At 35.6% G+C, this 23,553-nt stretch overlaps 2 protein-coding genes across 4 annotated transcripts in view; one reads left to right on the forward strand and one right to left on the reverse strand.

Moving 5' to 3' along the window:
* LOC141458393 (uncharacterized) overlaps nt 1-23,553 on the reverse strand; it is a 311,203-nt gene that overhangs the window by 205,523 nt on the left and 82,127 nt on the right. The gene's annotated exons all lie outside the window — the stretch shown is intronic.
* E23 (ABC transporter G family member E23) overlaps nt 1-23,553 on the forward strand; it is a 306,543-nt gene that overhangs the window by 187,118 nt on the left and 95,872 nt on the right. The window contains exon 1 of one of the 2 annotated variants that reach the window (XM_074136303.1): nt 5,560-5,604. The exons of the other annotated variant lie outside the window; for it this stretch is intronic. The gene's annotated coding sequence lies outside the window, so the exon portion shown is untranslated. Of the gene's footprint in view, nt 1-5,559; nt 5,605-23,553 lie in introns of those variants that run through there. 2 annotated transcript variants of the gene reach the window in all.

Genomic DNA, 23,553 nt, shown 5'->3' on the forward strand with positions numbered 1-23,553 from the left:
ATCTTGTAAAACTCTTCTTCAGATATCTTTGTCTAAAGAATAAAACAAAAATTTCTTTGAACCAATCTCTTTCCATAAACATTCTTTTGTAAATAATCGACCGAATGGTAATAAATCAGATTTATGTTGAACGCCGCCTACATTCTGAGTTATGTGTCCAAACATGTTTAAACTTGTTTCTTATTCTGCCATAATCTAAACATTTTGCCTAATCACTCCCCCCTCACCTGATTGACGACCCATTTCCTGGCAAAAGTTATTGGTCTAAACGGAACATATATTCAGTAAAGTGGAACTTCTGCTGTGGGATTATCATCAAACTCCAATCACACCTAAATCTTCTCTAGCCTTGGCTGCAAGAGTGTGTATGAATTGAAATCTAAATACATAGTATTCACTCTTAACAAGAAAACTCTCCCTCCTCTCTCCTTCCACAATACTTCTATACCAATTACCAACCAAGTACGATATCTCGGACTACATCTTGACAAACGACTAACATGGAACCCTCACACGAGACACAAACGAACTGACCTCAATCTGAGGTACAAAATGTTGAAAAGACTACTCGACAAACGATCAAAACTGACCCTGACAAACAAACAAACACTACGAGGGTCGTTTGAAAAGTCCGTGCAAAGTCAGAGAGATAGCACCACTGGCGCGTAACGAGGTTATGTTTAGTTAGTAGCATCTCTTGGAAGAACACACACCAAGTTTCAGCCAGATCGGTCTATTTCTTTGTGTTTGGCATTCGTTTGAATCGAGGAAGTCGAGTGATTTTCAAAAAATTGACGAAAAAGAATTTCGTGTGTTGATTAAACACTACTTTATGAAAGGCAAAACGCCTCAGGAGAAGCTTGATAAACATTATGGTGACTCTGCACCTTCGATTAGAACAGTTTATAAGTGGTTTCAAAATTTTCGGAGTGGCCGTATGAGCACAAGTGACGCTGAACGTTCTGGACGCCCTGTTGAGGTTACTACTCCAGAAATCATTGATAAAATCCATGATAGGGTGATGGATGATAGAAGAGTGAAGGTGCGTGAGATTGCTAGTGCTTTGGGCATCTCGAATGAACGGGTACATAATATTTTGCATCAACATTTGGACATGACAAAGCTATCCGCAAGATGGGTGCCGCGATTGCTCACGCTTGACCAAAAACGAAATCGTGTGAAGTGTTGCAAGGACGGTTTGCAGCTTTTCCAGAAGAATCCGCAGGACTTTAAGCGTCGTTTCGTCACTGTGGATGAAACATGGATACATCAATACACTCCTGAGACCAAAGAACAATCTAAACAATGAGTTACCAAGGGGGAATATGCGCCAAAAAAGGCGAAGACCGTTCCTTCGGCCGGTAAGATTATGGCGACTGTCTTTTGGGATTCGCAAGGAATAATCCTCATCGACTATCTGGAAAAGGGTAAAACTATTACAGGTGCATATTATTCATCGTTATTGGACCGTTTGAAAACCGAGCTGCAAGAAAAACGCCCACGATTGGCCCACAAAAAAGTCCTTTTCCATCACGACAACGCACCAGCTCACACCTCAGCAGTTGTGGTCGCAAAATTAATGGAAATAGGGTTCCAACTCGTTTCACATCCCCCCTATTCTCCAGACTTGGCTCCCTCGGACTACTATTTGTTCCCCAATATGAAGAAATGGCTGGCGGGAAAAAGATTTTATTCAAACGAGGAGGTGATTGCAGAAACGAATGGCTATTTTTCAGTCTTGGACAAATCCTATTATTCGGAAGGGATCAACAAACTAGAGCAGCGTTGGACGAAGTGTATAAGCCTAAAAGGAGACTATGTTGAAAAATAAAAAAGGTTTACCCCAAAAAATTAAGTAGTTTTTATTTTTGCACGGACTTTTCAAACGACCCTCGTATATACCGCTCTACTTGCCCCAATATGGACTCTACCAACTCTGAACCAAAATCGAACATCAACCAACTTCAGACCTTACAATCAAAAATTCTAAGAACAATAGTTAACGCTCCCTTCTACGTCTCCAATCATACTATACACTCTGATCTAAATATTCCTCTCGTTTCTGGAAATAGCCCAATCTCGTTACACAAAACTCCACTCAAATCTACGCAATCATTACAACCCTCTGATTCATAACATGTATACTACTTCCTACAAATCCGCAGCGCAGACTGAAGCGGCGGTGGCCACACGATCATCCCAACATTTAACGCCGATCTCCTAGGATGGTTGCTGTGTAAGCGTGCCAATCTGGCGAACTAACGGCTTCCATCACTAGATGGTCGTCGTTCACTCCACTCACACTTCTTGGCGCACATCCATATGCACGTGTATGTATGTACACACATATATACGCGTGCATGTGTATTTGCGCCATACCTTATCTCTCATCACTTTTGCTTATTGTACCAGGATACAGTTGCAAAATAAATAAACAAATTAAAAAAATAAATAAATAATTTAATCCATTAAAATTTTTAACCATAAATAAAATATTAAGATGAAAATTAAATTATTTTTAAAGAGCTATTGTTTGTGACAGGGACACCATGATCAATAAGAAGTTTGTCATTGAAATCAGTAGTAAAACAAATAGCGATAATAGATAGTTTACTAAAGGAGTAAAAAGTAATTACCTTTACTTACAAAGTGTTGATAGCTCACGGAAAACACTCATAAATAAGGAATAAAACACATCCTCTCTAACCGCATTGAATAACCAAGTCGATTCAAAAAGATGAAAAAGAAGCGTTACATCAAAGTAGCATTTGCCTAGTATTATAAGTGGCAAGTCAATCCAAAGATTGGTTCAGTTGTAACCTAAAATGAGATTTACCGTAATGTATGCTTGTGTACTCAAAAAATTAATTGAGCAATATAGCCTTATATGGAATCTTTCTAATCCAGAAACATCCTACAAAACGAGGTTCCTCCAGGAATAGCAAAAGTAAAAAGAAGTAGCTGAAACTACTTACTTCACCAACATGGAGATGTGCCTTGCAATAAATAGGTTACATATAATGCGGTAAAAAATAAATTGAATATGACTGTGGACCTGTATGAGTCTAGTGAGTATCAACATGGTTAATTATGAAATTAAGATAGTCCTATATAAGTCTAGTGAGTCAGTAACATGGTTAACATAAGTATAAGATAGTCCTATACAAGTCTAGTGAGTCAGTAACATGGTTAAACAAGAGTGTAAGATAGTCCTATACAAGTCTAGTGAGTCGTCAGCATGGTTAAATGTGGTTGTAGAATTTGCATTTATGTTTACAGAAATCGCCGCAAGAGTTCTCCACCGGATGGAGTGTAAAGTTAGCTTACAGCCTATTTAATGGCGGCTCTCATGCCTATTACTCTATTATCTATTTCTTGATTAAACGAAACAAATTTTGAAGTTTTTTGTTTCTGTTAACGATAATTGCGTAAAAGAGGAAATATTATTCCAAAAGAAATATTATTTATCGTACTTTTACAGATATTTTTTTTTTCTTGCTTTAATCGATAGTTTATCAAATACCTATGGGAGAAATGTGGAGAAAAAAATTTTAAATTAGTTATTTCATTGATTTTAAAGCAGTAGCCAATCACAAGGCAGTACGGTTGCAGACGGTGGGCGGGTCATGCCCACCTCTAGTGTAGCCACGCCCAGTCCAATAGAAACCAGTTATGGGCTGATCACAACTGTTTTAACAATGGCGCTTCAATACTTTTCACTTATTTTACTAAATATTCTATTAGTTTCTCATATTTTATTAACTTTTTTGGTTTATTTTAATAATGATAATAATCTTATTTAGATATTGAGAAATAATGCTTACAAAATATTAGGGGGAAAAAAATGATTCTAAATTTTCAATAAATTTTTCGTAGGTTTTCGAATAGTTTTTGCTGATATTCGGCAGTTTCATTTTACTTTTTCATGAAAAGAATCTCGTATGAACACTCACATGACTTTTTCTTACCGGAATTTACGAATATAATTGAATGTTATTGTAACTTAGTATTGCATTTAAAAAAGAGTAAAAAGATCAATTTAATAATAATGTTGATGGGATGCGACACATTCCCTCTGATCCAAACTATTAATTAAGAAAAAATTAAAAGCCAAACTGACATTTAAGGTTTAAGTACGCCATTAGATCAGCTTCAAATGAATCTGTTCGGCAAATTCACAGTAAATTACAGGAAAAGCCTTTCTTTAAAATTGTACTTCTGGTGTATTGATTTTCTTTCTTCTTGGAAGTTTGGTTAGAAATTTAATAATCAAATACTTAGAAGTTGTATAAAATCTTTAAAAAAGTCTAGCTGAAACCAATTGCGTATTAATTCAAATACCAAATTGATTTCCTATTTATTAAATTAAATTATTTATTTAAAATGAAAAGCAATATAAAACAAGAAATCTCTAATATATATTTTAGTAAGAACAATGTTTTGAATAGGTCATAGTAGATGTATATATGTTGGGGCTAGCCGGTCAACAAGTAAGTATATATATGTATAGATAGGTATATTTCTGTAAGTAAATATATTCTGACCTGAGTTCACTTGAATCTATTTGTATTTATTATGTATTTATGTTCGGCCCCAGGATCAGGGCTATATACACTACTAGTGCGGGTCGCCACACTCTGTAAATATACATATACACATAGAATTTAGTAAAATGAAGTATTCTTTATTCTATTAGTTATTCTATCTTTTATTATTTATTCTATTGAATATATAGTATATTATAAATATACTTTATTTATTTGCTTATTTCTAGAAGTTTTGATTATTTATTTTCTATTTAGTCTTTATGGTGTATTGTCATCTTATCCTTTTAATTAAGCAATTATTTTTTCGAAATTTAGCGTTTATTCAACGCTAACAGATGAATTTTCGTATTGTTTTCTACTTAACAGCATTCTGTTGGTTTGATTAGTACATCATTTATTCAATTTTAGGCGCCACGGTAGCCGAGCGGTTATAGGCGAGACCTGCAACGCTAAGATGTATTGTTGGTTTAGTGGGTTCGATTCCCGGTCTTGGCCTTGTATTTTATTTAATGGTTAATATGAGAAATTTATAGTAAAGTATGTTAGGAGGTTATAAGCTAGACCCGCAAAACTGAGATGTATTGTTGGTTTAGTGGGTTCGATTTCCCCGGTCTTAGGCCTTGGATTTTATTTAATGGTTAATAAAAGAAATTTACAGTAAAGTATGTTTGCTAGTCGCCTCCGTCCGCGACACCTAATTGGTAGTTGGACGTTAAGCCCCGCCTGAAAAAATAGGCGATTACTTTACTACTTTACTTTACATTTATTCAATTTTTTGATTTTTTTTACCCTCTTTTTCTCATTCGTCATCAATATGACGTAAACAACTAAGTTTCATTTTAATCTAGAAATACTTCTCCAAGAATCCGGTTATTCCCAGTTCAAAATACACCATTGCATCTTAATTGAATCGTGAAAAGCCAATTCACTGCTTAATTCTGCTCATCGGGGGAGTTATCTTGATATTATCACAGCTGTTTTTATATAAATCAGCGTTAAATTTTTTTATTTGTTTCAGGTGAGCACTCAGTAATGTCAGCGCTTATTTCCGCAGTTGGTAAGATACTTTATTTATTTGTATTTACAATAGTGTTTCGTATAAATAATAGTGTATTGAAATGGAGGAAGATTGCATAATTTCTCTCGAAGAATGTTTTAATATTCATCTAAAAAATAAAAAAAATGGTGAAAATGTGATTAGGTTGGCAGTACTGGAGAATATCTTTGGCTTTTTGTTGCCTTAGCTCAAATTTTCTACCTAACCGATTTCGAACTTTACGTTACCATCTCGCACTGCATTTCCTATTCTGTACGAGACAATAACATTAAGTACGAAACAGGTTAAGTATACAATAAAAATTCAAGCTAAGGCAACAAAAAGTTAAAGATATTCTCCAGCACTGCCAACCTAAACGACATTTTCATAATTTCTTTTTTTTAGATAAAGATTAAAAATTCAACGACAGAAATAATGCAATCTTCCTCCTTTACAATACACTATTATTTATTCGAAACACTATTGTAAATACAAGTTTCGCTTTTTTTTCCTATTCATTCACTATAAATAGTAATTATGGCTATATATATAAACAAGTTACAACATGTTGATAATCGTGTAAAAATATGGCAAAATATCGCTAGAAATAATCTTTAATATTGCCCAACAACTAGAAAACCTCATAGTGAGTGAGAGAGAGAGTTAGTGAGGAGGGGAAGTGAGAGAGAGATGTTTTATTTATTTCCATTTTATTACGTCATTTTTTGGTTGATAGTAAGTTCTAGATTTGCATATTACTTGTATCTAATAACTATGAGAGAATAGTTTTCAATATATTGTGTATAAATATATATATATATATTTTTAAAGGCGCGTCAAAATCTGAGGTTATTGACGCCTGGAGCTTTTTTTTCCAGTACACATCCGGCCTTAGTACAGTGTTCTCTCGTTATAGTTCGACGTTGTCCATTTACTGAACAGTGAGCTATAAGAAAAGCTCCTGAACTTGGTGATTTAATTACTGTTCATTATTTTTGGTGACTGAATCATAGTTTCAACAGGATGAAACAATAACAGCCAGTTTCAGTCATGATAAACTTTATTATGCCGAGCTTTCGACCTAGGGACTAAGATCATCTTCAGAACTAATTTACAATGTACTGTTTTCATCATTAGATTTCATGAACAGACTTTGACTTGCAGATCAGTTACCTAGACAACCATGTCACTGAATAAATGGGTTGTTACGACAATAAACAGGCTGAGAGGAGCTAACCACGCTGTGTGTGGATCCGTATCTTCTTCACAGGATCAACAAAAAGGTCCTCTCTCTCCTCTTTGCGTAGATTGCAATAAGGAGGAGGATTTCAAACATATAATAATGGATATGTCCACGTTATGTGGTAGAAAGGAAACGAATGTTTGACGACATATACAGGTATTTAGATGCACCATTTCGCTACGAAGACATAATATTCTCCACCAACATCTATGTGCTTAAATCTGTAGCAGAGCTAGTAATGATATATGAATGTATTTAAAAAGTTCTAGCCGATTTGAATGAATGGAAGAAAATGATTAGAGAAGGATTACGGTGATTTTAATTTCGGTTAAGCTATAAGGATGGCAGGAATATAGAGTACTGATCCATCCATTAGTTGTAAGGTTTATGTAAACAGTTGAATACAGTAGAGGGATGAATGTGTGAAGCGAATGTATTTATAAGTAAGAATGGAGAGTGATATTCTAGTGATAAGCACCTAGACGATGCTGGCTGTATGGCGAAAGCCAATGCCAAAAAAAGGGGGAAAAACCAGACAAGACAGAAGACCTATCAACCAATGATGTAAAACATTGTAAACTTTGTAAATTAGCCCTGAAGATGATCTAGTCCACTAGGTCGAAAGCTCGGCATAATATAGTTTGTCATGACTGAAACTGACATTTATTTTTTCATCCTATTGGTGATTTAAGGGATTATTAAGAAATAAAAACATCCTTTTAAAATGTAATTAGACGATGAAAAAGGGGCGCTTTTCGAATCTAGTCGAAGTGCGAGGAATTGCATTGAATAATATTATAAAAAATCTGATCGAATGCAAGTAATGAAACTTAATTCAGAAATCAGCGTTCGATTACCGTGTTTGGTTTTAACCAATGTCCTTCAAGAGGAAAACCCTATCACTTCACTACTTCCATTTGTGTTCTTAAAATATTTTCAGGAAAATTGTACCAAAATAAATGTTGCAGATCTCGTATTTGTGAGATTTATATAACCAATTACCAGATATTTAAAACAAAAATGGAAATAGTTCAAGGGGGTAATTTTCATTTAAATGATTTTTTAGTTGGGGGTGTTTCAAAGGAGATTTAAAGCTTGAGCACCTGGAGAATATTTATTTTTGAGCTACCTTTAAATAGGAGCCCCATTTTCTCAGACACACAAACGGGAACCCATAATAAAAACAGGTATTTCCCTGTTTAAGATAAAAAAAATCATGGTAGAAAATTCGTCACCATTACCATAGAAACAGAACTAAATTTGATGTGAGAATTTATTTCAGGGAATTAATCATGCATTAGATATTCAAAAAAGACAAAAATTTGAATAATTAATTATGGCTTCGTGATGACAGCAGCCATAATAAATATGGTTTATGGCTGGCCAGGATCCAAAAATATGAATATACAAGTTGGGAATTTATCAACACGCCTCCTTAATCTGAAAAATGGAAAAGAATCTGAAAAAATAGATATTTATTTCTGACGTGTACAAGTAAAACACAAAATTTTTGGGACCCCCTTTGTCCAGCTTTCGAGCTTTGCTTCAATGTCCCACTTCAGCTTATAATTCTTTTGGATTGGCTAATTTGATTCTATTTTTTGGGACAATTAAAGTGACAATAATTAAAATTAGCAAATAATTTATGACCTTTAAATTGTGAGAAGTTTTTAGCTTTTAATTGAGGAAGTCTAATTATAAACTATCAATAAATAATTCACAATTAAATGACACAATGTTTATTTTTGGAGGCTGAAGAGGTTTATTGTTTCCTTTTATTTGCGGAATTCACATGAGAATAGAAGAGCCAGATGTCGCTATCTTGCCTCGATACTGATAAGTAGAATCACTTTCTATTTCAACTGGAGTTGGGGGTCAGCGACCTGAGGTTTCCCCCTACTCAACGCGGACGATGTCAAGGTCACTTGGCTCTCCCACCACTTCCACTGTTTCATTTCTATCCAATTACCATCCTATCTCCTTCTCTTTTTTTCCCCTATCCTCTATCCTGCTTTTACACCCTCAGATAGCAACTTCTTCCCTAAGAACTCCTCACTCTCTCTCTCGCTCTAAACAAATTAATTTTTGCAATGTCCTCCTAACAATAATGTTTCATTTAATTAAAATATTTTACGATTACTTTAGTAACTGCAACTTCTTAATGGTGTTGATTAGAAGAAGAAATTATACTGTCAAGCAATTGAGAGCCAACTACTCGTATATTCTTGGTGTTCAGCTCTCTTTTTTTTTGCCTTGGATTCTGTGATTCATCATTCAGCGTCCTGAAGCTTGACTTTTTTTTTAAGTTCCAGCAAGCCTTTTCTTGCGTCATAGCACCACAAAATTGGTGCCGCTTTGTTTCAGGATTTTGGAAGAGTCAAGTGGATATGAGTAGTTAAAACAGATTGTCCAAATTAAGCGTTTATCCTCTCTTAATTACTTCCAAAAAACCCTGATGTTAGCTAGTCTTTGGTTTCTAGGAATAACTTCAACTTTACAGTATTTCTTCCTTGTAAGAAAGAGGCTCATTGGATTGTTGGCACACTAAAATGCTAGTTGAGTTTTGACTGAGCTGATAAATCTGGGCGACAAGTAGTGGTCAAAATGAGTTAATTACGAAAGATTAAGAGAATTTTTTTTGCAAGAGAAATTTCAGCTAAGTTATTTACATATGGATGGAATGCTGCATCTCGCCAAACTTTTCTTAATTTTTTTCTAGCATTCATGGGACTAGTCAGCATACTAAAGACCATTCTCTTAGTAGTATGGAGTATGTGCCTCTGTGGAAGACAAAAGTCTTAAGAGTAAGTTATTGTACAGAGAAGCTGCGAAGAATAAGAGGTGTCCAATGATGGTGGAAAGAAAGAAAATAATAAAATAAAAGTTTTTACTCGCTAACGGTGGGAAAGACAGATCCGTTATGCGCGCTTCAACACGTGGCCGTCAGCACGTAGTTGGTGGCTTGCCTTCACTGACCTCCTTCTGGAAATAAGAAGTCACTGCCTTCTCGTGGTCCTCAAACCACCTCTCTTTCTTCCTTATTTAATTAGGCAGGTTCCTTCTTGTATCCCTTCCTTTACTTCCTTTATTCACAAATCAGAAGGGGATGGGCAGGACTCCACCCCCAGGGAGGGTGAGGTTATATATTTGGAGTGTCCACCATTTTTCCAAACTCTTTTTTTCTTAAACCTCCTCCAAGCTCCAAAATGAAAAGTTTACTTTTCAAACCGTAATCGTTCCTAGCACTTCTTCTAACTGTACATTCTTTGATTTATTGTCCAAAAAAATTCCTGTTTCATTCCTCTCTCTTTGTTCCATCCTTTTTTCACAATAAATATTTTTGGTTAAATAATTGTTCCCTCCAAAAAAAAAAAAAATCTGGTCTAACAACTCTCAAGACTTCCTCTGACAACCAATCTCGAGATATACTTCATTAAAAGCATATTTAATCATGACTATCATCGTCCAACCCTGTGTTTGGGTTGAAATCAGATCATTCTGATTACAGGCCTATTCACGGGCCATGGTAGGTTCAGGAAGCATCTGTACAAGGTAGGGGGGCTTATTAGCACGAAACCGTTGTGCAGATTGAGGTCAGGTAGAAGAGGAAACGACCTGTAGCCTGTTGTTCGATTGTGTCGCAATCGAGCGGTATGAAAACTTTTGGCTCTTTGAGACCAAAGGAGATAGTAGAGCAAAAAAGAACTAGTAGGGGGAAGGTTCGTCTACACAATAAGCCTCTTTTGGCTGCGGTGCCGTGGGGTTATAGGTCCCGTCCCATCTCTTGTTCTATTCTATCATCGTCCAGATGTCTAAACTGCAGATGTCACCAAAATGACCCCCTTTTCTATCGTTTTATTTCTCCCCAGCAAATTATTATCCTAACTCAGGGATCGGGCAACCTATTTTAAGTAGAGAGCCATTTCTCCTTAAATAATTTTAATAAATCTTACCAAGAGCCGCAAGGATGATAGTGTAAAAAACTCTGTAGAGCGTTTGTATTCACAAATTATTATTTCATGATATTCAATAATATTTAAATGTTTTATATATTTATTTTTACATATTGCAAAGTAAATAAACAAATAAATAATAACTAAACATGTCTTTGATCGAAAGTATTGTATAATTACGTACTTTAATATACCCGTAATTCTATTCAATTTCAAACCTATCACATTTAAAATTCTTTTTAAAAAAATACCTTTAATAAATGAAATTTTCATTTGTTTCAATAAAATTGAAATATACAATTTGTTTTGGTCAGTCTGAAGAGCCACAAAATTTGGATAAAAGAGCCGCATGCGGCTCGCGAGCCGCGGGTTGTCGACCCCTGTATTTTTTATTGTAATTGATTGTACCAGTCGACCCAAACTTATGTGCAGAATATTTAAGTATAAGTAAAAGTAAAGTAATCGCAAATTTTGTTTTTTCAGGCGGGACTTAACGTCTAACTACCAATTACTTGTCATGAACGGGGACGGCGGAAGCTCACAGTTTACTATAAACAATTTTTTTTTTTTTTCAACAAATAAAAAGTAGTCTCATACGCGGGATTCGAACCGGTGACCTCCAACTCACAAAGCCATTATCTTGACCACTAGACCAACACCCACCTCCTAGACTATGTACATGTACGAATATGCTATTAGCTAAAAAATGTGTTGTTTTTTTTTTTTTAAATGAGAGAACATTCTCAAAGCTTATATATTCCCTGCAAACTGCATATTTAGAGCATATGTGATACTGTCGCAATTCGTTCTTTTTCCCTGCATTTTTTATCTAAACGTCATTCACCATTCAAATAGAAATTTATTAGAACTTATACCAGATATAATGTCCAATCTAATATATATAAAAACAGAATGCACTCCTTGGCGATGTTCAAGGACAGTTTTATTTATACACAAACATACATATATATACACACAAAGTATGGTTACAACTTTCATATCAAGTGAAACGTCGAGTCTACCACCACCCTCCATATTTATTACCACTCAGGTCGTTCACCCTTCGTTGTACCCCCTACTTTTCCTTAGATTACACGCTTTCTTAGTAAACATAACCTCTTTTTTTTTTTAACCCTTCACCGATTCCCCCCCCCCCCCACAAAAAAGGTAACGTTTTTTACAAAGTTAGTTCTATAAATACAACTAACTTACCGTTTTTTTTTTGTTTTTTTTACATTCCCATAGTTGATATATACAGAGTGTTCATTTTAAGACGGCTCAAATGCATTTCATGTTTAAACGATTAATCTGAGCGAAAAATGGTAGAGGAAAAATTTGTTCCCAGTCACCTCTACTTTCAGAATATGTGACTTGATTTTAGATTCCTGCCCGCATACGTGGCAGACGCGCGACCAAAAGTGAGGGTTCGCAGTTGACCCCTATTTTCATAAACAGTGCGCCTTCAAAGGTGCCTCCTTTGGTTCGCAAGCTAGATTAGCCAGGAGGTTATCAACTGCTCTCTGTATCTAAGGAGGCACCTTTGGAGGCACAGTACATGCTTCACAAGTTGAGTAAATGCATTATTAAATATGTGGCAGGAGGTTTCCAATTTTTTTGGTAATTAAACGCAACTCTCCTAAAAAATTACTAAATAATTATTAAACCTTCTTGTTTGTAACAGATGTAAAATTTAATTTTTAGCAATTTTGTGTATGCTTTGAGAACATCTATAGCTCTTAACATTTGATTTTTCTTAGAAAAATCACTCGGAAAACGACTTATTTCTCGATAATAAGAAAAATACTAGCTTTACTGCCTTGGTAATATTTTTAGTAGAAAGGGGATGAAAAAATACATAAAAATGGCCTATCGCGTGCTCTTCTTTCTCTTTGATAACAAGTTAAAAAAAATTAAATATGATTAATAAATACCAGATTTTGAAATGGCCTAGCACCTTTAATTTTTATGATATCGCATTGCGGTTTCCGGTTTCTTTCATAACTTTTTATACTCTTTAAAACTGTGTATATGAAAATGGGGGTCAACTGCAAACCTTCACTTTTAGTGGCGCGTCAGCCGCGTATGCGGGCAGGAATCTAAAATCAAGTCACATATTCTGAAACTAGAGGTGACGGGCAAAACATTTTTCCTGTACCATTTTTTGCTCAGATTATCCGTTTAAGCATGAAATGCATTTGAGCCGTCTTAAAATGAACACCCAGGTATAAAACGATCTATTCTGTGTTCTGAAGAGTGAACATACATACATACATAGCACAAAACAAAATTTTATATCGAATTAAGCCCCCCAAAAAAATACTTTAACTCGAAAAACAAAATAGATTTTAATTTAATTAGTTATTTTTGTCCCTTAACTATTTAGCTTACTTCTATTTCTCTGCCATCATAATCTAAGCAATCCCTTTTCTAGGTACCAAAATGTAAATAACATTAAAAGTAAGTTTTTAAGGGGGGGAAAAAAAAAGCATAATTTTTAATTCAAAATACCTTAATCTACATACTTCTATAAAAGAAGCTCAGCTACATTATTTTTCCAATAAATTCTATATTAATTACTTTCTCTTTCTCTTACTCTACCATTATTATAAGAGAAAGTGTTGTTATCGTAAAGATTTTTTCGATTTTTTTTTTTTTTTAGTTTTAAGCGGAAATAACACGTTTTATTTGTCTAGTGTAATTCAAAAAACATGATATCCTGATATTCAGTTCAGTACTAACAGAGGTAGTCGAGCGGTTTATAGGGCTAGACCTGCAAAGCTGAGATGTATTGCGGTATAGTCTATGCCTTGGTTGTTATTTGATGGATACATTATATGAGAACTTCGCAGTAAAGTTAGTCGCCTTCGTTAACGACACCTAATTAGGTGGTTGGACTTCAAGCTCTCGCCTCCAAAAAATAGGCATTACTTTACTTTACTTTTTTTCCTTTACTAACAGAGGGCAGCACTGTAAAGTTTTTTCCCCCTTAAAATCAATCAACCGGGCGTACTACTTTATTCGGGACTGTTTGGGTGCCCTGAAGGAAATTAGTGACCAAAATAAGGTCTTTCTGGACCTGGCCGTTCAGGACATAAGGGAAACGAAGCGGCAGATTGATTGGCCCGGGAAGGCTGTGAGCGGGACACTTCGTTGGCCCGGAGCCCTGTTTTGGGGTTCCGAAGTGTGTTAAGACTGCGACCATTAACTTATAGGTGCAGAATAGGTCTCCAGGACTGGGCAGAGACAAGCGAAGGAGTTTATTAGAGGCTATTCGCCGAGACTGACTGCAGAATTAATCTGTTGATTGTAGGCCTATTAGCTGGCCACTGCAGGCTCAGAAAACGCATGCATCGCATGGGCGCCTGGCAGATGGCTAGCCTCTTTAGGTTCTGTCAGGAAGAAGAGGAAACGGCACTGCTACACGTGTTGTGTCAGTGCGATGGGGCTTGTCTTGGCTAAGGATGTTACTTCTTCGGGGGAGGAAAAACCAAGGCCTGTGCGCTTTACCCCAAGGATAGCTCTCCAGAATTGAGAGTCTGATTAAAAGGACGGGTCTGGAGGATGAGCTTTAGAGTGAGGGGAGCCACAATAGATCCAAAAGGGTCGCGGTGGCGTAGGCCTTGAGGCCGCACTAGTCTAATCTATCTACTAAATTACTCATTGAATTTTTCAATTTTTTTTAAAAACGACCTCTTTTCTTATTTTTAAAATAATCCATTTATTTATTTGCAAAAATGTAAATTTAAAACAAGCAAATTGTGATACTAGAAAGCAAAAATTACATAAATGAGATTTGAAGAAGTTACCCAGTGGGTAGCACTTCATGGAATTCAGTGAAGTTATAAAATAACGAGGCCACTGGCGGCGCTTCAAAGAATGTATTGGATAAAGTTAGGCTTTGAAAGCTACAAGAGCTATTGTGGTGATTGGATATGAGGAGTAGTGATAACATTTAATAGTAGAATTTAATCAGATTGGCCATAAAGGGAAAATGTAATTAGATAAGTATGTAGAATTTTATTAGAGACCCGTAATAAAAGGAGGATTGGTTGATTTTTTTTTTTTTTTGGAAGGATTTTGGGATTTGATAAAGTTTGGAATGCTTAGCAGAACCCTAAACCCCCTAATCAAAAGGAGGACCCCATATGGGTCTCAGCAATGTTTTTACACAAAATAAGTTTGTCAGTTAGTCTTCATAACATCGTCTATTAGTCTTTAATCGCCTTTTTAGTCTGGTGTGTTGAATAAAATAGCTCCAATCATTTATTACTAAGTTAACGCTGAAAGTTTCAAGTGCATTTAATTACGTAAGTAATACGCGAATATTTCATTTCATACCAGAATATTTGTTTAATTTCTTCTTTAAGAATTAAAAAAAAATAAAATAAAATAAAAAGAAATAAAACTGAATACAGTTGATAATATTAAATAAAAGCAGACTACTATAGCGAAACAACAGTGCTGACATCTATACAGGAATGCGGGCATAAGGAAGATTTAGGCCAGCCAGAATTACAGCTGCGCGTGATTTCTGCATTTTCACTTTGTAAAAGGACCAACCGCCTTCTTGATACTTTCATGTTTTTATAAAGGATACCAAACAAAACTCTTATACATTCACTTTAATTTTAAATAATATCTAAATACTAAATAATATTTGATAAAAATCTGAACTGAACTCCTTGTGTACAAGTTTTACGTGCTTCTAACTATACAAATTTTTTTTAGAAGTCCATTCTGTAAAGGGGGGTTCTATCGATAGGGGAATTTCCTTAAAATTCAGCAGTTTAGCGACCGTAATTAAGACACTTTACTAAAATGGTACATTAGAGGAAAAGCCCTTAAACCAATTTTACTTAAGGATTTTTTTTTTTTTTTAATAATACTTTTTGAACATTACGAGTCGTAATGTTTTTACAAAGTTAAAAGAAAATTGATTTGTCTCATTTTAAAGAAAAAATCTATAACAAATAAAAAGAAAATGGAAAATTTATTCATCAAAGTAGGGGGTTGCTTCCGGTTTTGGAATTTAAATCATAAAGTTTTATAGCCACCTGGTGTGATACACGGACGGCTCCAGAACTAAGGAAGAAGTGGGAGCGGGAGGTTTTCGGTTAGCCTAGGGAAAACTAGCTACAGTTTTTCAGGCTGAGCTAGCTGCAATTAGGTTCTGTGCTGCCGTGATTAGCGGGCGAGGAATTATTAATTCTAAGGTCGTGATTTTCTCGGACAGTCAGGGCTGCTCTACGAGCTATTAGTTCCTGACCAGGTCAACTCAAGACTGGTTTGGAGACTGTCTGGGTGCCCTGAAGGAAATTAGTGACCAGAATAAGGTCTTTCTGGTTTGGGTACCTGGTCATTCAGGACGTAAATGGAAACAAAGTGGCAGATTTATTGGCCCGGGAAAGCTCTGCTGGACACTTCGTTGGCCAGGAGCCCTGTTTTGGGGGTCTCCAAGTGTCTTAAGACTGCGGCCATTAAACTATGCGTGCAGAATAGGTCTCAGAAGTGTGTGGCTTGGCCACCACTGGGCAGAGACAGGCGAAGGAGTTTATTAAAGTACTATTCACCGAGGATGACTGCAGAATTATTCCGTTGATTGTAGGCCTATTAACTGGCCACTGCAGACTCGGAAAACACATGCATCGCACGGGCGCCTGGCAGATGACAGCCTTTGTAGGTTCTGCCAGGAAGAAGAGGAAACGGCACTGCACGTGTTGTGTCAGTGCGAAGGGGCTTGTATGGCTAAGGATGTTACTTCTCGGGGAGGAAAAACCATGGCCTATGTGAGCTTTACCCCAGGAGCCACTCTCCAGAATTAAGAGTCCGATTAAACGGAAGGGTCTGGAGGGCGAGCTCTAGAGAAGGGGAGTCACAATAGATCCAAAGGGGTCGCAGTGGCGTAGGCCTTAAGGGCCGCCCTATTAGAATCTTAATCTTATCTTAGCCCCCTGGTGGTATTAAACCGAAATATAATGTTCCATGTTTACGTAATTTTTGAGTTGGTGAATTATTTTGGTGGAAAACGGAAACCAATTTTTGGCATGATCGTCATATATTTCTAATCTATAGAGAGGATGTTACCTCTAAAAACGAAATAACAGAAGATATTGCTGCAAGAATGGCTGCTGGAAATAGTTGCTTATGGGCTCTTCAAACGGTGTTGAAAAGTAAAAAATGTGTCAAGAGCAGCAAAAATAAGGCTTTTTAAGATAGTGCTGAGGCCGATCGTCACCTATGGCTCGGAAACGTGGGTTTTGACCCGAGCAGGAAACGCAGGTGGGAAAGAAAAATATTAAGGAGAATATTTGGACCTGCGAGGACAGAGGAAGGCTTCAGAATCAGGACGAACCAAGAAGTGGCTGAACTGAGAAAGACTGCGATGGTTGGGACACATACACCGAATGGAGGATACCAGGGCTCCAAAAAGAGCGTTGTATGGGCATCCTGGCGGGAGAAGGCCCCGTGGCAGACCACGGCTGAGATGGCTGAGGGACGTGGAGGATGATATTGAGGCGGTCGGCCTGCAAGGTTGGAGAACGGCTGTGAGGGACAGTGAAAGGTGGAAAGCTGTTGTGGCTGAGGTCCAGGCCCTTCATGGGTTGTGATGATCAGGGAGTGAGTGAGTGAGAGAGGATGTTAATGGAAAAAATATATTTGGAAAATATTTAGCCCAAATAATATTTATTGAATTTTATGTAAACAACAGTTGATAAAATACAGGCCTCTTCTCGCTGTAAATTGACTTTTAATCTTTGTTCCGGGTCTTTGACCTCATGTTTTTTTTAATTTTGGGCAAATTGTTGTTTTTTACTTTCTTTATTTGAAGACATAAAATGAAATTTTGAAGTAAGAAGATGTTCCAAGTCAACACTCTTATTTACGAGTATATTTGGTTATTAATATTGTGACAATTGAATGTACAGAAAAATTGAAGGCATTTTGGAAGTAAGATCGTTTCTAGGGTAACCACGAAAACTGCAATTGGATACCTAACGAGAGTGCTTATTGGAAAATAAAAGATATCGTTAGAAATATGAACCAGAATATTCTATTTTTTTTGTCTTTGCTTCCTTTAGTAGACCGTTTTTCATCTTAGAAACGATGTGACTATAAATAAATGAAACGATTTTGCGGCTATAGAATCGTTTTAGATCTTCAATTTTTTGGTTTAAAAAAAAACAACTTAATACTCAGGGAAAAGTTAGTAAAATAAAGCTTTGGGTACTTTGTTTTCATCCCAAAAAGTTGGAAAAGCAGCCACAAAATATGTGTGCATTAAATGGGTGCAGTTTTCCATTTCCATTATAAATCGATTCGCTTCGAAACTAAAAAAAAATAATCGATGTGTCGTGTTTTATTTATCGATAGTAGCACAAACGTAAGCACAAACATGAGGTACCCTAGAGTTTTGCACCACTTGACTAACGCTCTTTAGACCAACATAATAATAATAATAATAATAAACGCTTTATTCATATTACACTATTTTGAATACAATATTTACAGTTTGAATTAAAGCAAAATAATGCCTGGCTATTAGCCGTCTGCCAGGAGTTTGCTATTACTCTACTTCTACAAATTTAGATAATAAAACGTAAATTATGCTTTCTTTATGAAGACTGTTTATAAAGATTACTAATTACAAAAGATTAAGGATCATAATTAAATTGTTGTATTAGAAATGCTCGGTAACGCCCAGCTTCAAGAGTGTATCTGTGAATACTCCGCCAACCGCACTGCCCATTCTCAGGTGGTTAATAACCTCCCTCCGACTGAATGGGAGACCTTTCCTAGCCATCTGACACGGAACTCCTCTCAGAACAGGAGAGAAGTTCCCACAAAATGGACCGTATCTTCGATGTCCCTAGTTATTGCAGGGCGCACAAATACACCCTCTTTCAGATGTACTGACACTGATAGTTCAACATGTGCAGAATAAACGAGGATGTATTTCGTCGCACTTCGCACTGATATAGTCTTATACTCGATTGTTGTTTTCGATCTAGACGGAGATGCAAAGCGAACATATTATTAGCACCACGTCATATTATGAACGCTCCCAGTTTTAGGACAGCAATTTAACCATTCATATAGCTTCTAAAATTTCATTCATATCTGCATTTTCCATAAAAATATCGAATCTAAACCCAAATTCCACCAAAACATGTGCTCACGCCTGAATCCTCGAGCAACAAAACTATCCACAAACCAGATTTCTTGAGTACAAAACGGTTGAGGCAGTCAACTGGTTGATTAATGATGAATCGTTTGCAAACAACTGGTTGATTAATGATGGGAAAAGCGTCATTCACCATTTACTCAACTCACGTCATTCACCCATACTTTCAATTGTATTTACTTAAATGCGCGCATTAATGCGGTTGAAAATATTTAATAATAAATTTTTAGGTAATTAGTTGGTACCTAACCTGAGCCGGCTCTTAGATTTATTTTTTTTTCTAGTAAGGAGCTTTTTTACAGCTCACTGTACGCTGATCGACAGAGTTGTCTGTATCGATAGAACACTTTAAGGATTCGCTTATTTGGTACCAAGCGCGAAGTTCCCAAGTTTAAATAAGATCTTATTCAGGTTCCTGTAGATCTTCTCCACCTAATAGTTAATACTCTACAGCTCAACAGGTCCGTTAATGGGGTATACGGTAGACTAGCGAGAGAACATTGTCTGTGGCCGGCAGGGCTGCTGAGAAGTTTTGCGAGCGCCAAAATTTTGTTAATATTTCAAATATGAGAATATATTGGCTTCGTGACCGTAAATTATTACACTAAGGATTCAAGATTGGCGAGGAATTGGTCCAAATAAAAAAACAACTCGTCTTTTTGCCAACGTTTCGACAAATATATTGTCCTCTTCAGGGCCTGGATATTACAAATACACAAATACAAACAATTTAGAGAATCAGTAATATATAAAATCAGTAAAAAAACAGTAATATAAAAATAAAGTAAATTCTTTATAATTATTGTATATTATTTTTTTAATTTACTTTATTTTTATATTACTGTTTTTTTTTACTTATTTTCTGTATTACTGATTCTCTAAATTGTTTGTATTTTTGTATTTGTAATATCCAGGCCCTGAAGAGGACAATATATTTGTCGAAACGTTGGGAAAAAGACGAGTTGTTTTTTATTTGACCGATTCCTCGCCAATCTTGAATCCTTAGGTTAATATTTCATATTAAATAATTATTTTATCAATAGAAATAGAAATAGAAATAGAAAAGAAATTTATTATTCTGGGACAATTGTCCCCTAAGAATAAATACAGGAACAAATAGAGGCCTTAACAGTTTGGCCTGTGTTTAAAAGAAAATAAATAAGTATTTACAAAAAGTGAAAATAAAAATAACAGCAGAAATTAAGGAAATAAATTAAAACAATTAGAATTTCGGAGGAAGCTGGATAGAAAGGAGATAACTGAATAGACGGGATTTAAAGGTAGATAGGGTAGGAGCATGGCGGACAGATGATGGCAAGGAGTTCCAGAGAGAGGTAGCACGTATTAGGAAGGACTTGTCAAAGGATGAGGTACGGTGAGAGGGAATATAGAGATCAGATGAGCGAGATCTATTGTTACGGGAATGGATGGAGGATTTAAACTTAAGGAGTTGAAAAATATAGGAAGACCTTTGAGACTGGATAACTTGGAAAAAGGAAAGAAGCCAAAAAATATTGGCGGCGATAGACAGGAAAAAGCCACTTAAACTCATCGTAGCAGTGCGAAATGCGAGAGTCTCTGGAAATGCTGAAAATAAATCTTATGAAGCAGTTCATGAGGCGCTTGAGCTTAGCTTCAATATCACCAGAAAGACCGCGCCATACACTGGAGCAACCATAGTCGAAATGGGGGAATATAATAAAATAAAAAGTTATTTAGTATGCGCCAACTGGGCAGTGCAATTAAAATTTTAGCAGGTATAATTTAAAATTCTTTGAACGTATAATGATGACAGTGAAGTAATGACGAATTATAAGTAAATACTCATTAGAATTGCCTAAGTAGTAATCTAGTATAAGACATTAAAAATTTAATATTGGGTATGAACATAAAAGAAGATCGTCTGCCAAATTTATGATCATAAGGTAGAAGTAAATAATAAATTAGGGTAAAAAGGAAATAGAAAATCATATAAATCTTTCCCTTTGTACAATCTTTTATCTTTCTCAACCATCTTAAAGGAAGAAGAAAAAAACTTCCGACAGAATTTACAAACACAAATACTTCACAAATAAAAGGAGAGTTCATTGATTGCAAAATCTATTTTTAGGGTGCGTATTATATACAAAACTAACAACGCACATCAAAAACTAACAAAACTATATACATAGTGGAGTAAATATTTATACAATCATGGTTCAAATACATTTTGGATGTTGGTTGTGTGAGGAGTCTGTCTGTATAAAAGAGAGCAGTGTGTGCCTCCTTTCCCTTTTCCCCTCCCCAAAAAGAAATTCCATCCCAGATTTATCCTTATTACAAAATAAAGGGAGATAATAGCTGACTCACTAACTGTTAGCAAGAGAAAATCTACCAATATCCCGATTTACCCGTTAACAGACATTCAGTTCACCGCGTTTTGGTCCCAAAAAAATTTAAATTGAATCCATAAGAACAACAAATTGGCAACACTTTATTTATTTATAAAACTTTTTCTTTATTAATTTATTTGCTATTAACAATCCACAAAAAGAATAAAATGTAATAAGTGAATACGATAAAAGAACACTTCATGACAGGATCAGCTTGAGGAGAGAAGCTGCCCACCGGCAATACTCTTGCTGGAGTTTCTTGTACTATTGAAGCTGGTCACGAGGCCAACAGCGTTTCAATCGTCGTGGAGGACGATCTGGAATCGTTTTAGAGGCAAGATTTTTGTACAAGAGGATTGGTACAGAATGGAAGAGAGTCAAAGAATTTTCTATATTTAGATTTAGATTCGTCAGTTACATACGAGATCTTGAGGTCGTTAAGGAGGGTGGAGTTAGAGACATAAAATGGAGAATTCGTAATCTGACGGATTATTTTGGATTGGAAGGACTGGATCTTTTGTGAATTGAAAAGTTTGGTTGAACTCCAGAGCTCAAGTCCGTAAGTCCAGATCGGTTTAAGTACGCAGTTGTATATTAGTCTTTTATGTTCCAGTGGTAGTTTGGATTGTCTGCCAAATAGTCGCAGTAGTAATTTGTTTCGTCGGTTGAGTTCAAGTCTTTTCAAGTTTTAGTGTGCGGATTCCACGTTAGTCTTTTGTCGATGTACATCCCAAGGTGGCGAACTAAATTAGCAGAAGGAAAAGAAATTGAGTTAAAACTTATAGAGGGACAAGAATTACGACGCAGAGTAAAAGTTATCTGTTCGCACTTTTCGAGTATTAAATTTGGCTCTCCACTTTTATAAAACTAATCTTAAGAAATTGAATCACAGACCGAAATATGGTTAGCTTCTTAGTACAGGATAATATCTTTGATTTGATTGGTCGAAGCATGATTATTGTACTCCTCATTGGTTTTTCAGGAAGGAGAAGATTTATCAGTTTGGAGCAGGAATTTCGACTTCGCGTATGTTTCCGGTCTCTTACTTAAAGAGTATTAACACCAACTTTACTAATTCTAAAACATTGCACATACACTAAACATGCAGAATCCTTAACCAATGCACTAGAATGCACTAATTTTAATTTCATTATTTTATATTACAAAATGTTTTATGGTAATCCAAAATTCGGCTTAATTACAGCTAATTCACGAAGAACAGGACATAGATAACAAATAGATAACAGTTTTATACGCACAAATACTTGACAAATATAAATCTGTAATTAAGTTTTTGTAAATGACAAGTTGCCTATTTTTCTCTTTTTTTGTAATAGCTGCATTAAATGCAAGTCTTTTTGTTTAAAATGAACAGTATTAATGAATACAATTAACCTACATATATTATGCATGAACATTAGTTATTGTTATTTTAATTTGAAATGCAATAAAAGCTGGCTAAGTGTCTGAAATAACGCAATGTTGTAACATAGTGTGTTGAGTGGTGGGAGTCTAAGGGACCCGCCGCCCAAAAGGGAAGAAGAGGGGAGTTAGTTGTAGAAAAGTAAGGAGGGGACAGTCACCTACCATCCGCCAGGGCCCGAAGACCAATTGGTAAAATATTTTATTTTGAGCTCATTAATTTTAAATCTTAATTAACTTAATTATTTAAATTTTGTATTTTAAGGGAAACTTTGTTTTATTATTTTAATTTATTTTTGGTTTATATAACTTGTTACCCAGCTGGCGTCATCCTTTAATTTAAAGAAATATACTTTGGTTTGTTCAGTTTTGATATGCGTTTTTTTATTTATTGGATATATCACCACCTCTAAGGACAACTATAATGTTGCATTTGGCACCCGCTCCAGGGACTCAAGAAAATTGCTTGTACGAACCAACAGGAGACCCTCTGCGTTATTAATTAACGATTTTGTATAAAATAAATTGATTGGCGCCCGAATAGTAAAAATGTCAAAGAAAAGAGAAAAAAGGGATGGAAGTAACGAAATGGAATCAGCGGAAAAGTTTTCGAGTTTAGAATCTCTGATAAAACAAATGGCAACAGACCAAGCAAAACAAATGAATTTATTAAACCAGAATTTTGAAAGGGTGAATTATGAGGTATTGAGTATGAAAGATACTCTTACAGAAAATAATGACATGGTGCGGGGTAATACGGATCAGATAATAAAAGTGACAAAAGTGGTAGAAGATCTA

This window comes from Rhodnius prolixus, unplaced genomic scaffold (genome assembly GCF_049639745.1).
Source record: "Rhodnius prolixus isolate KJV_2025 unplaced genomic scaffold, Rpr scaffold_5, whole genome shotgun sequence".
Lineage (NCBI taxonomy): Eukaryota > Metazoa > Arthropoda > Insecta > Hemiptera > Reduviidae > Rhodnius > Rhodnius prolixus.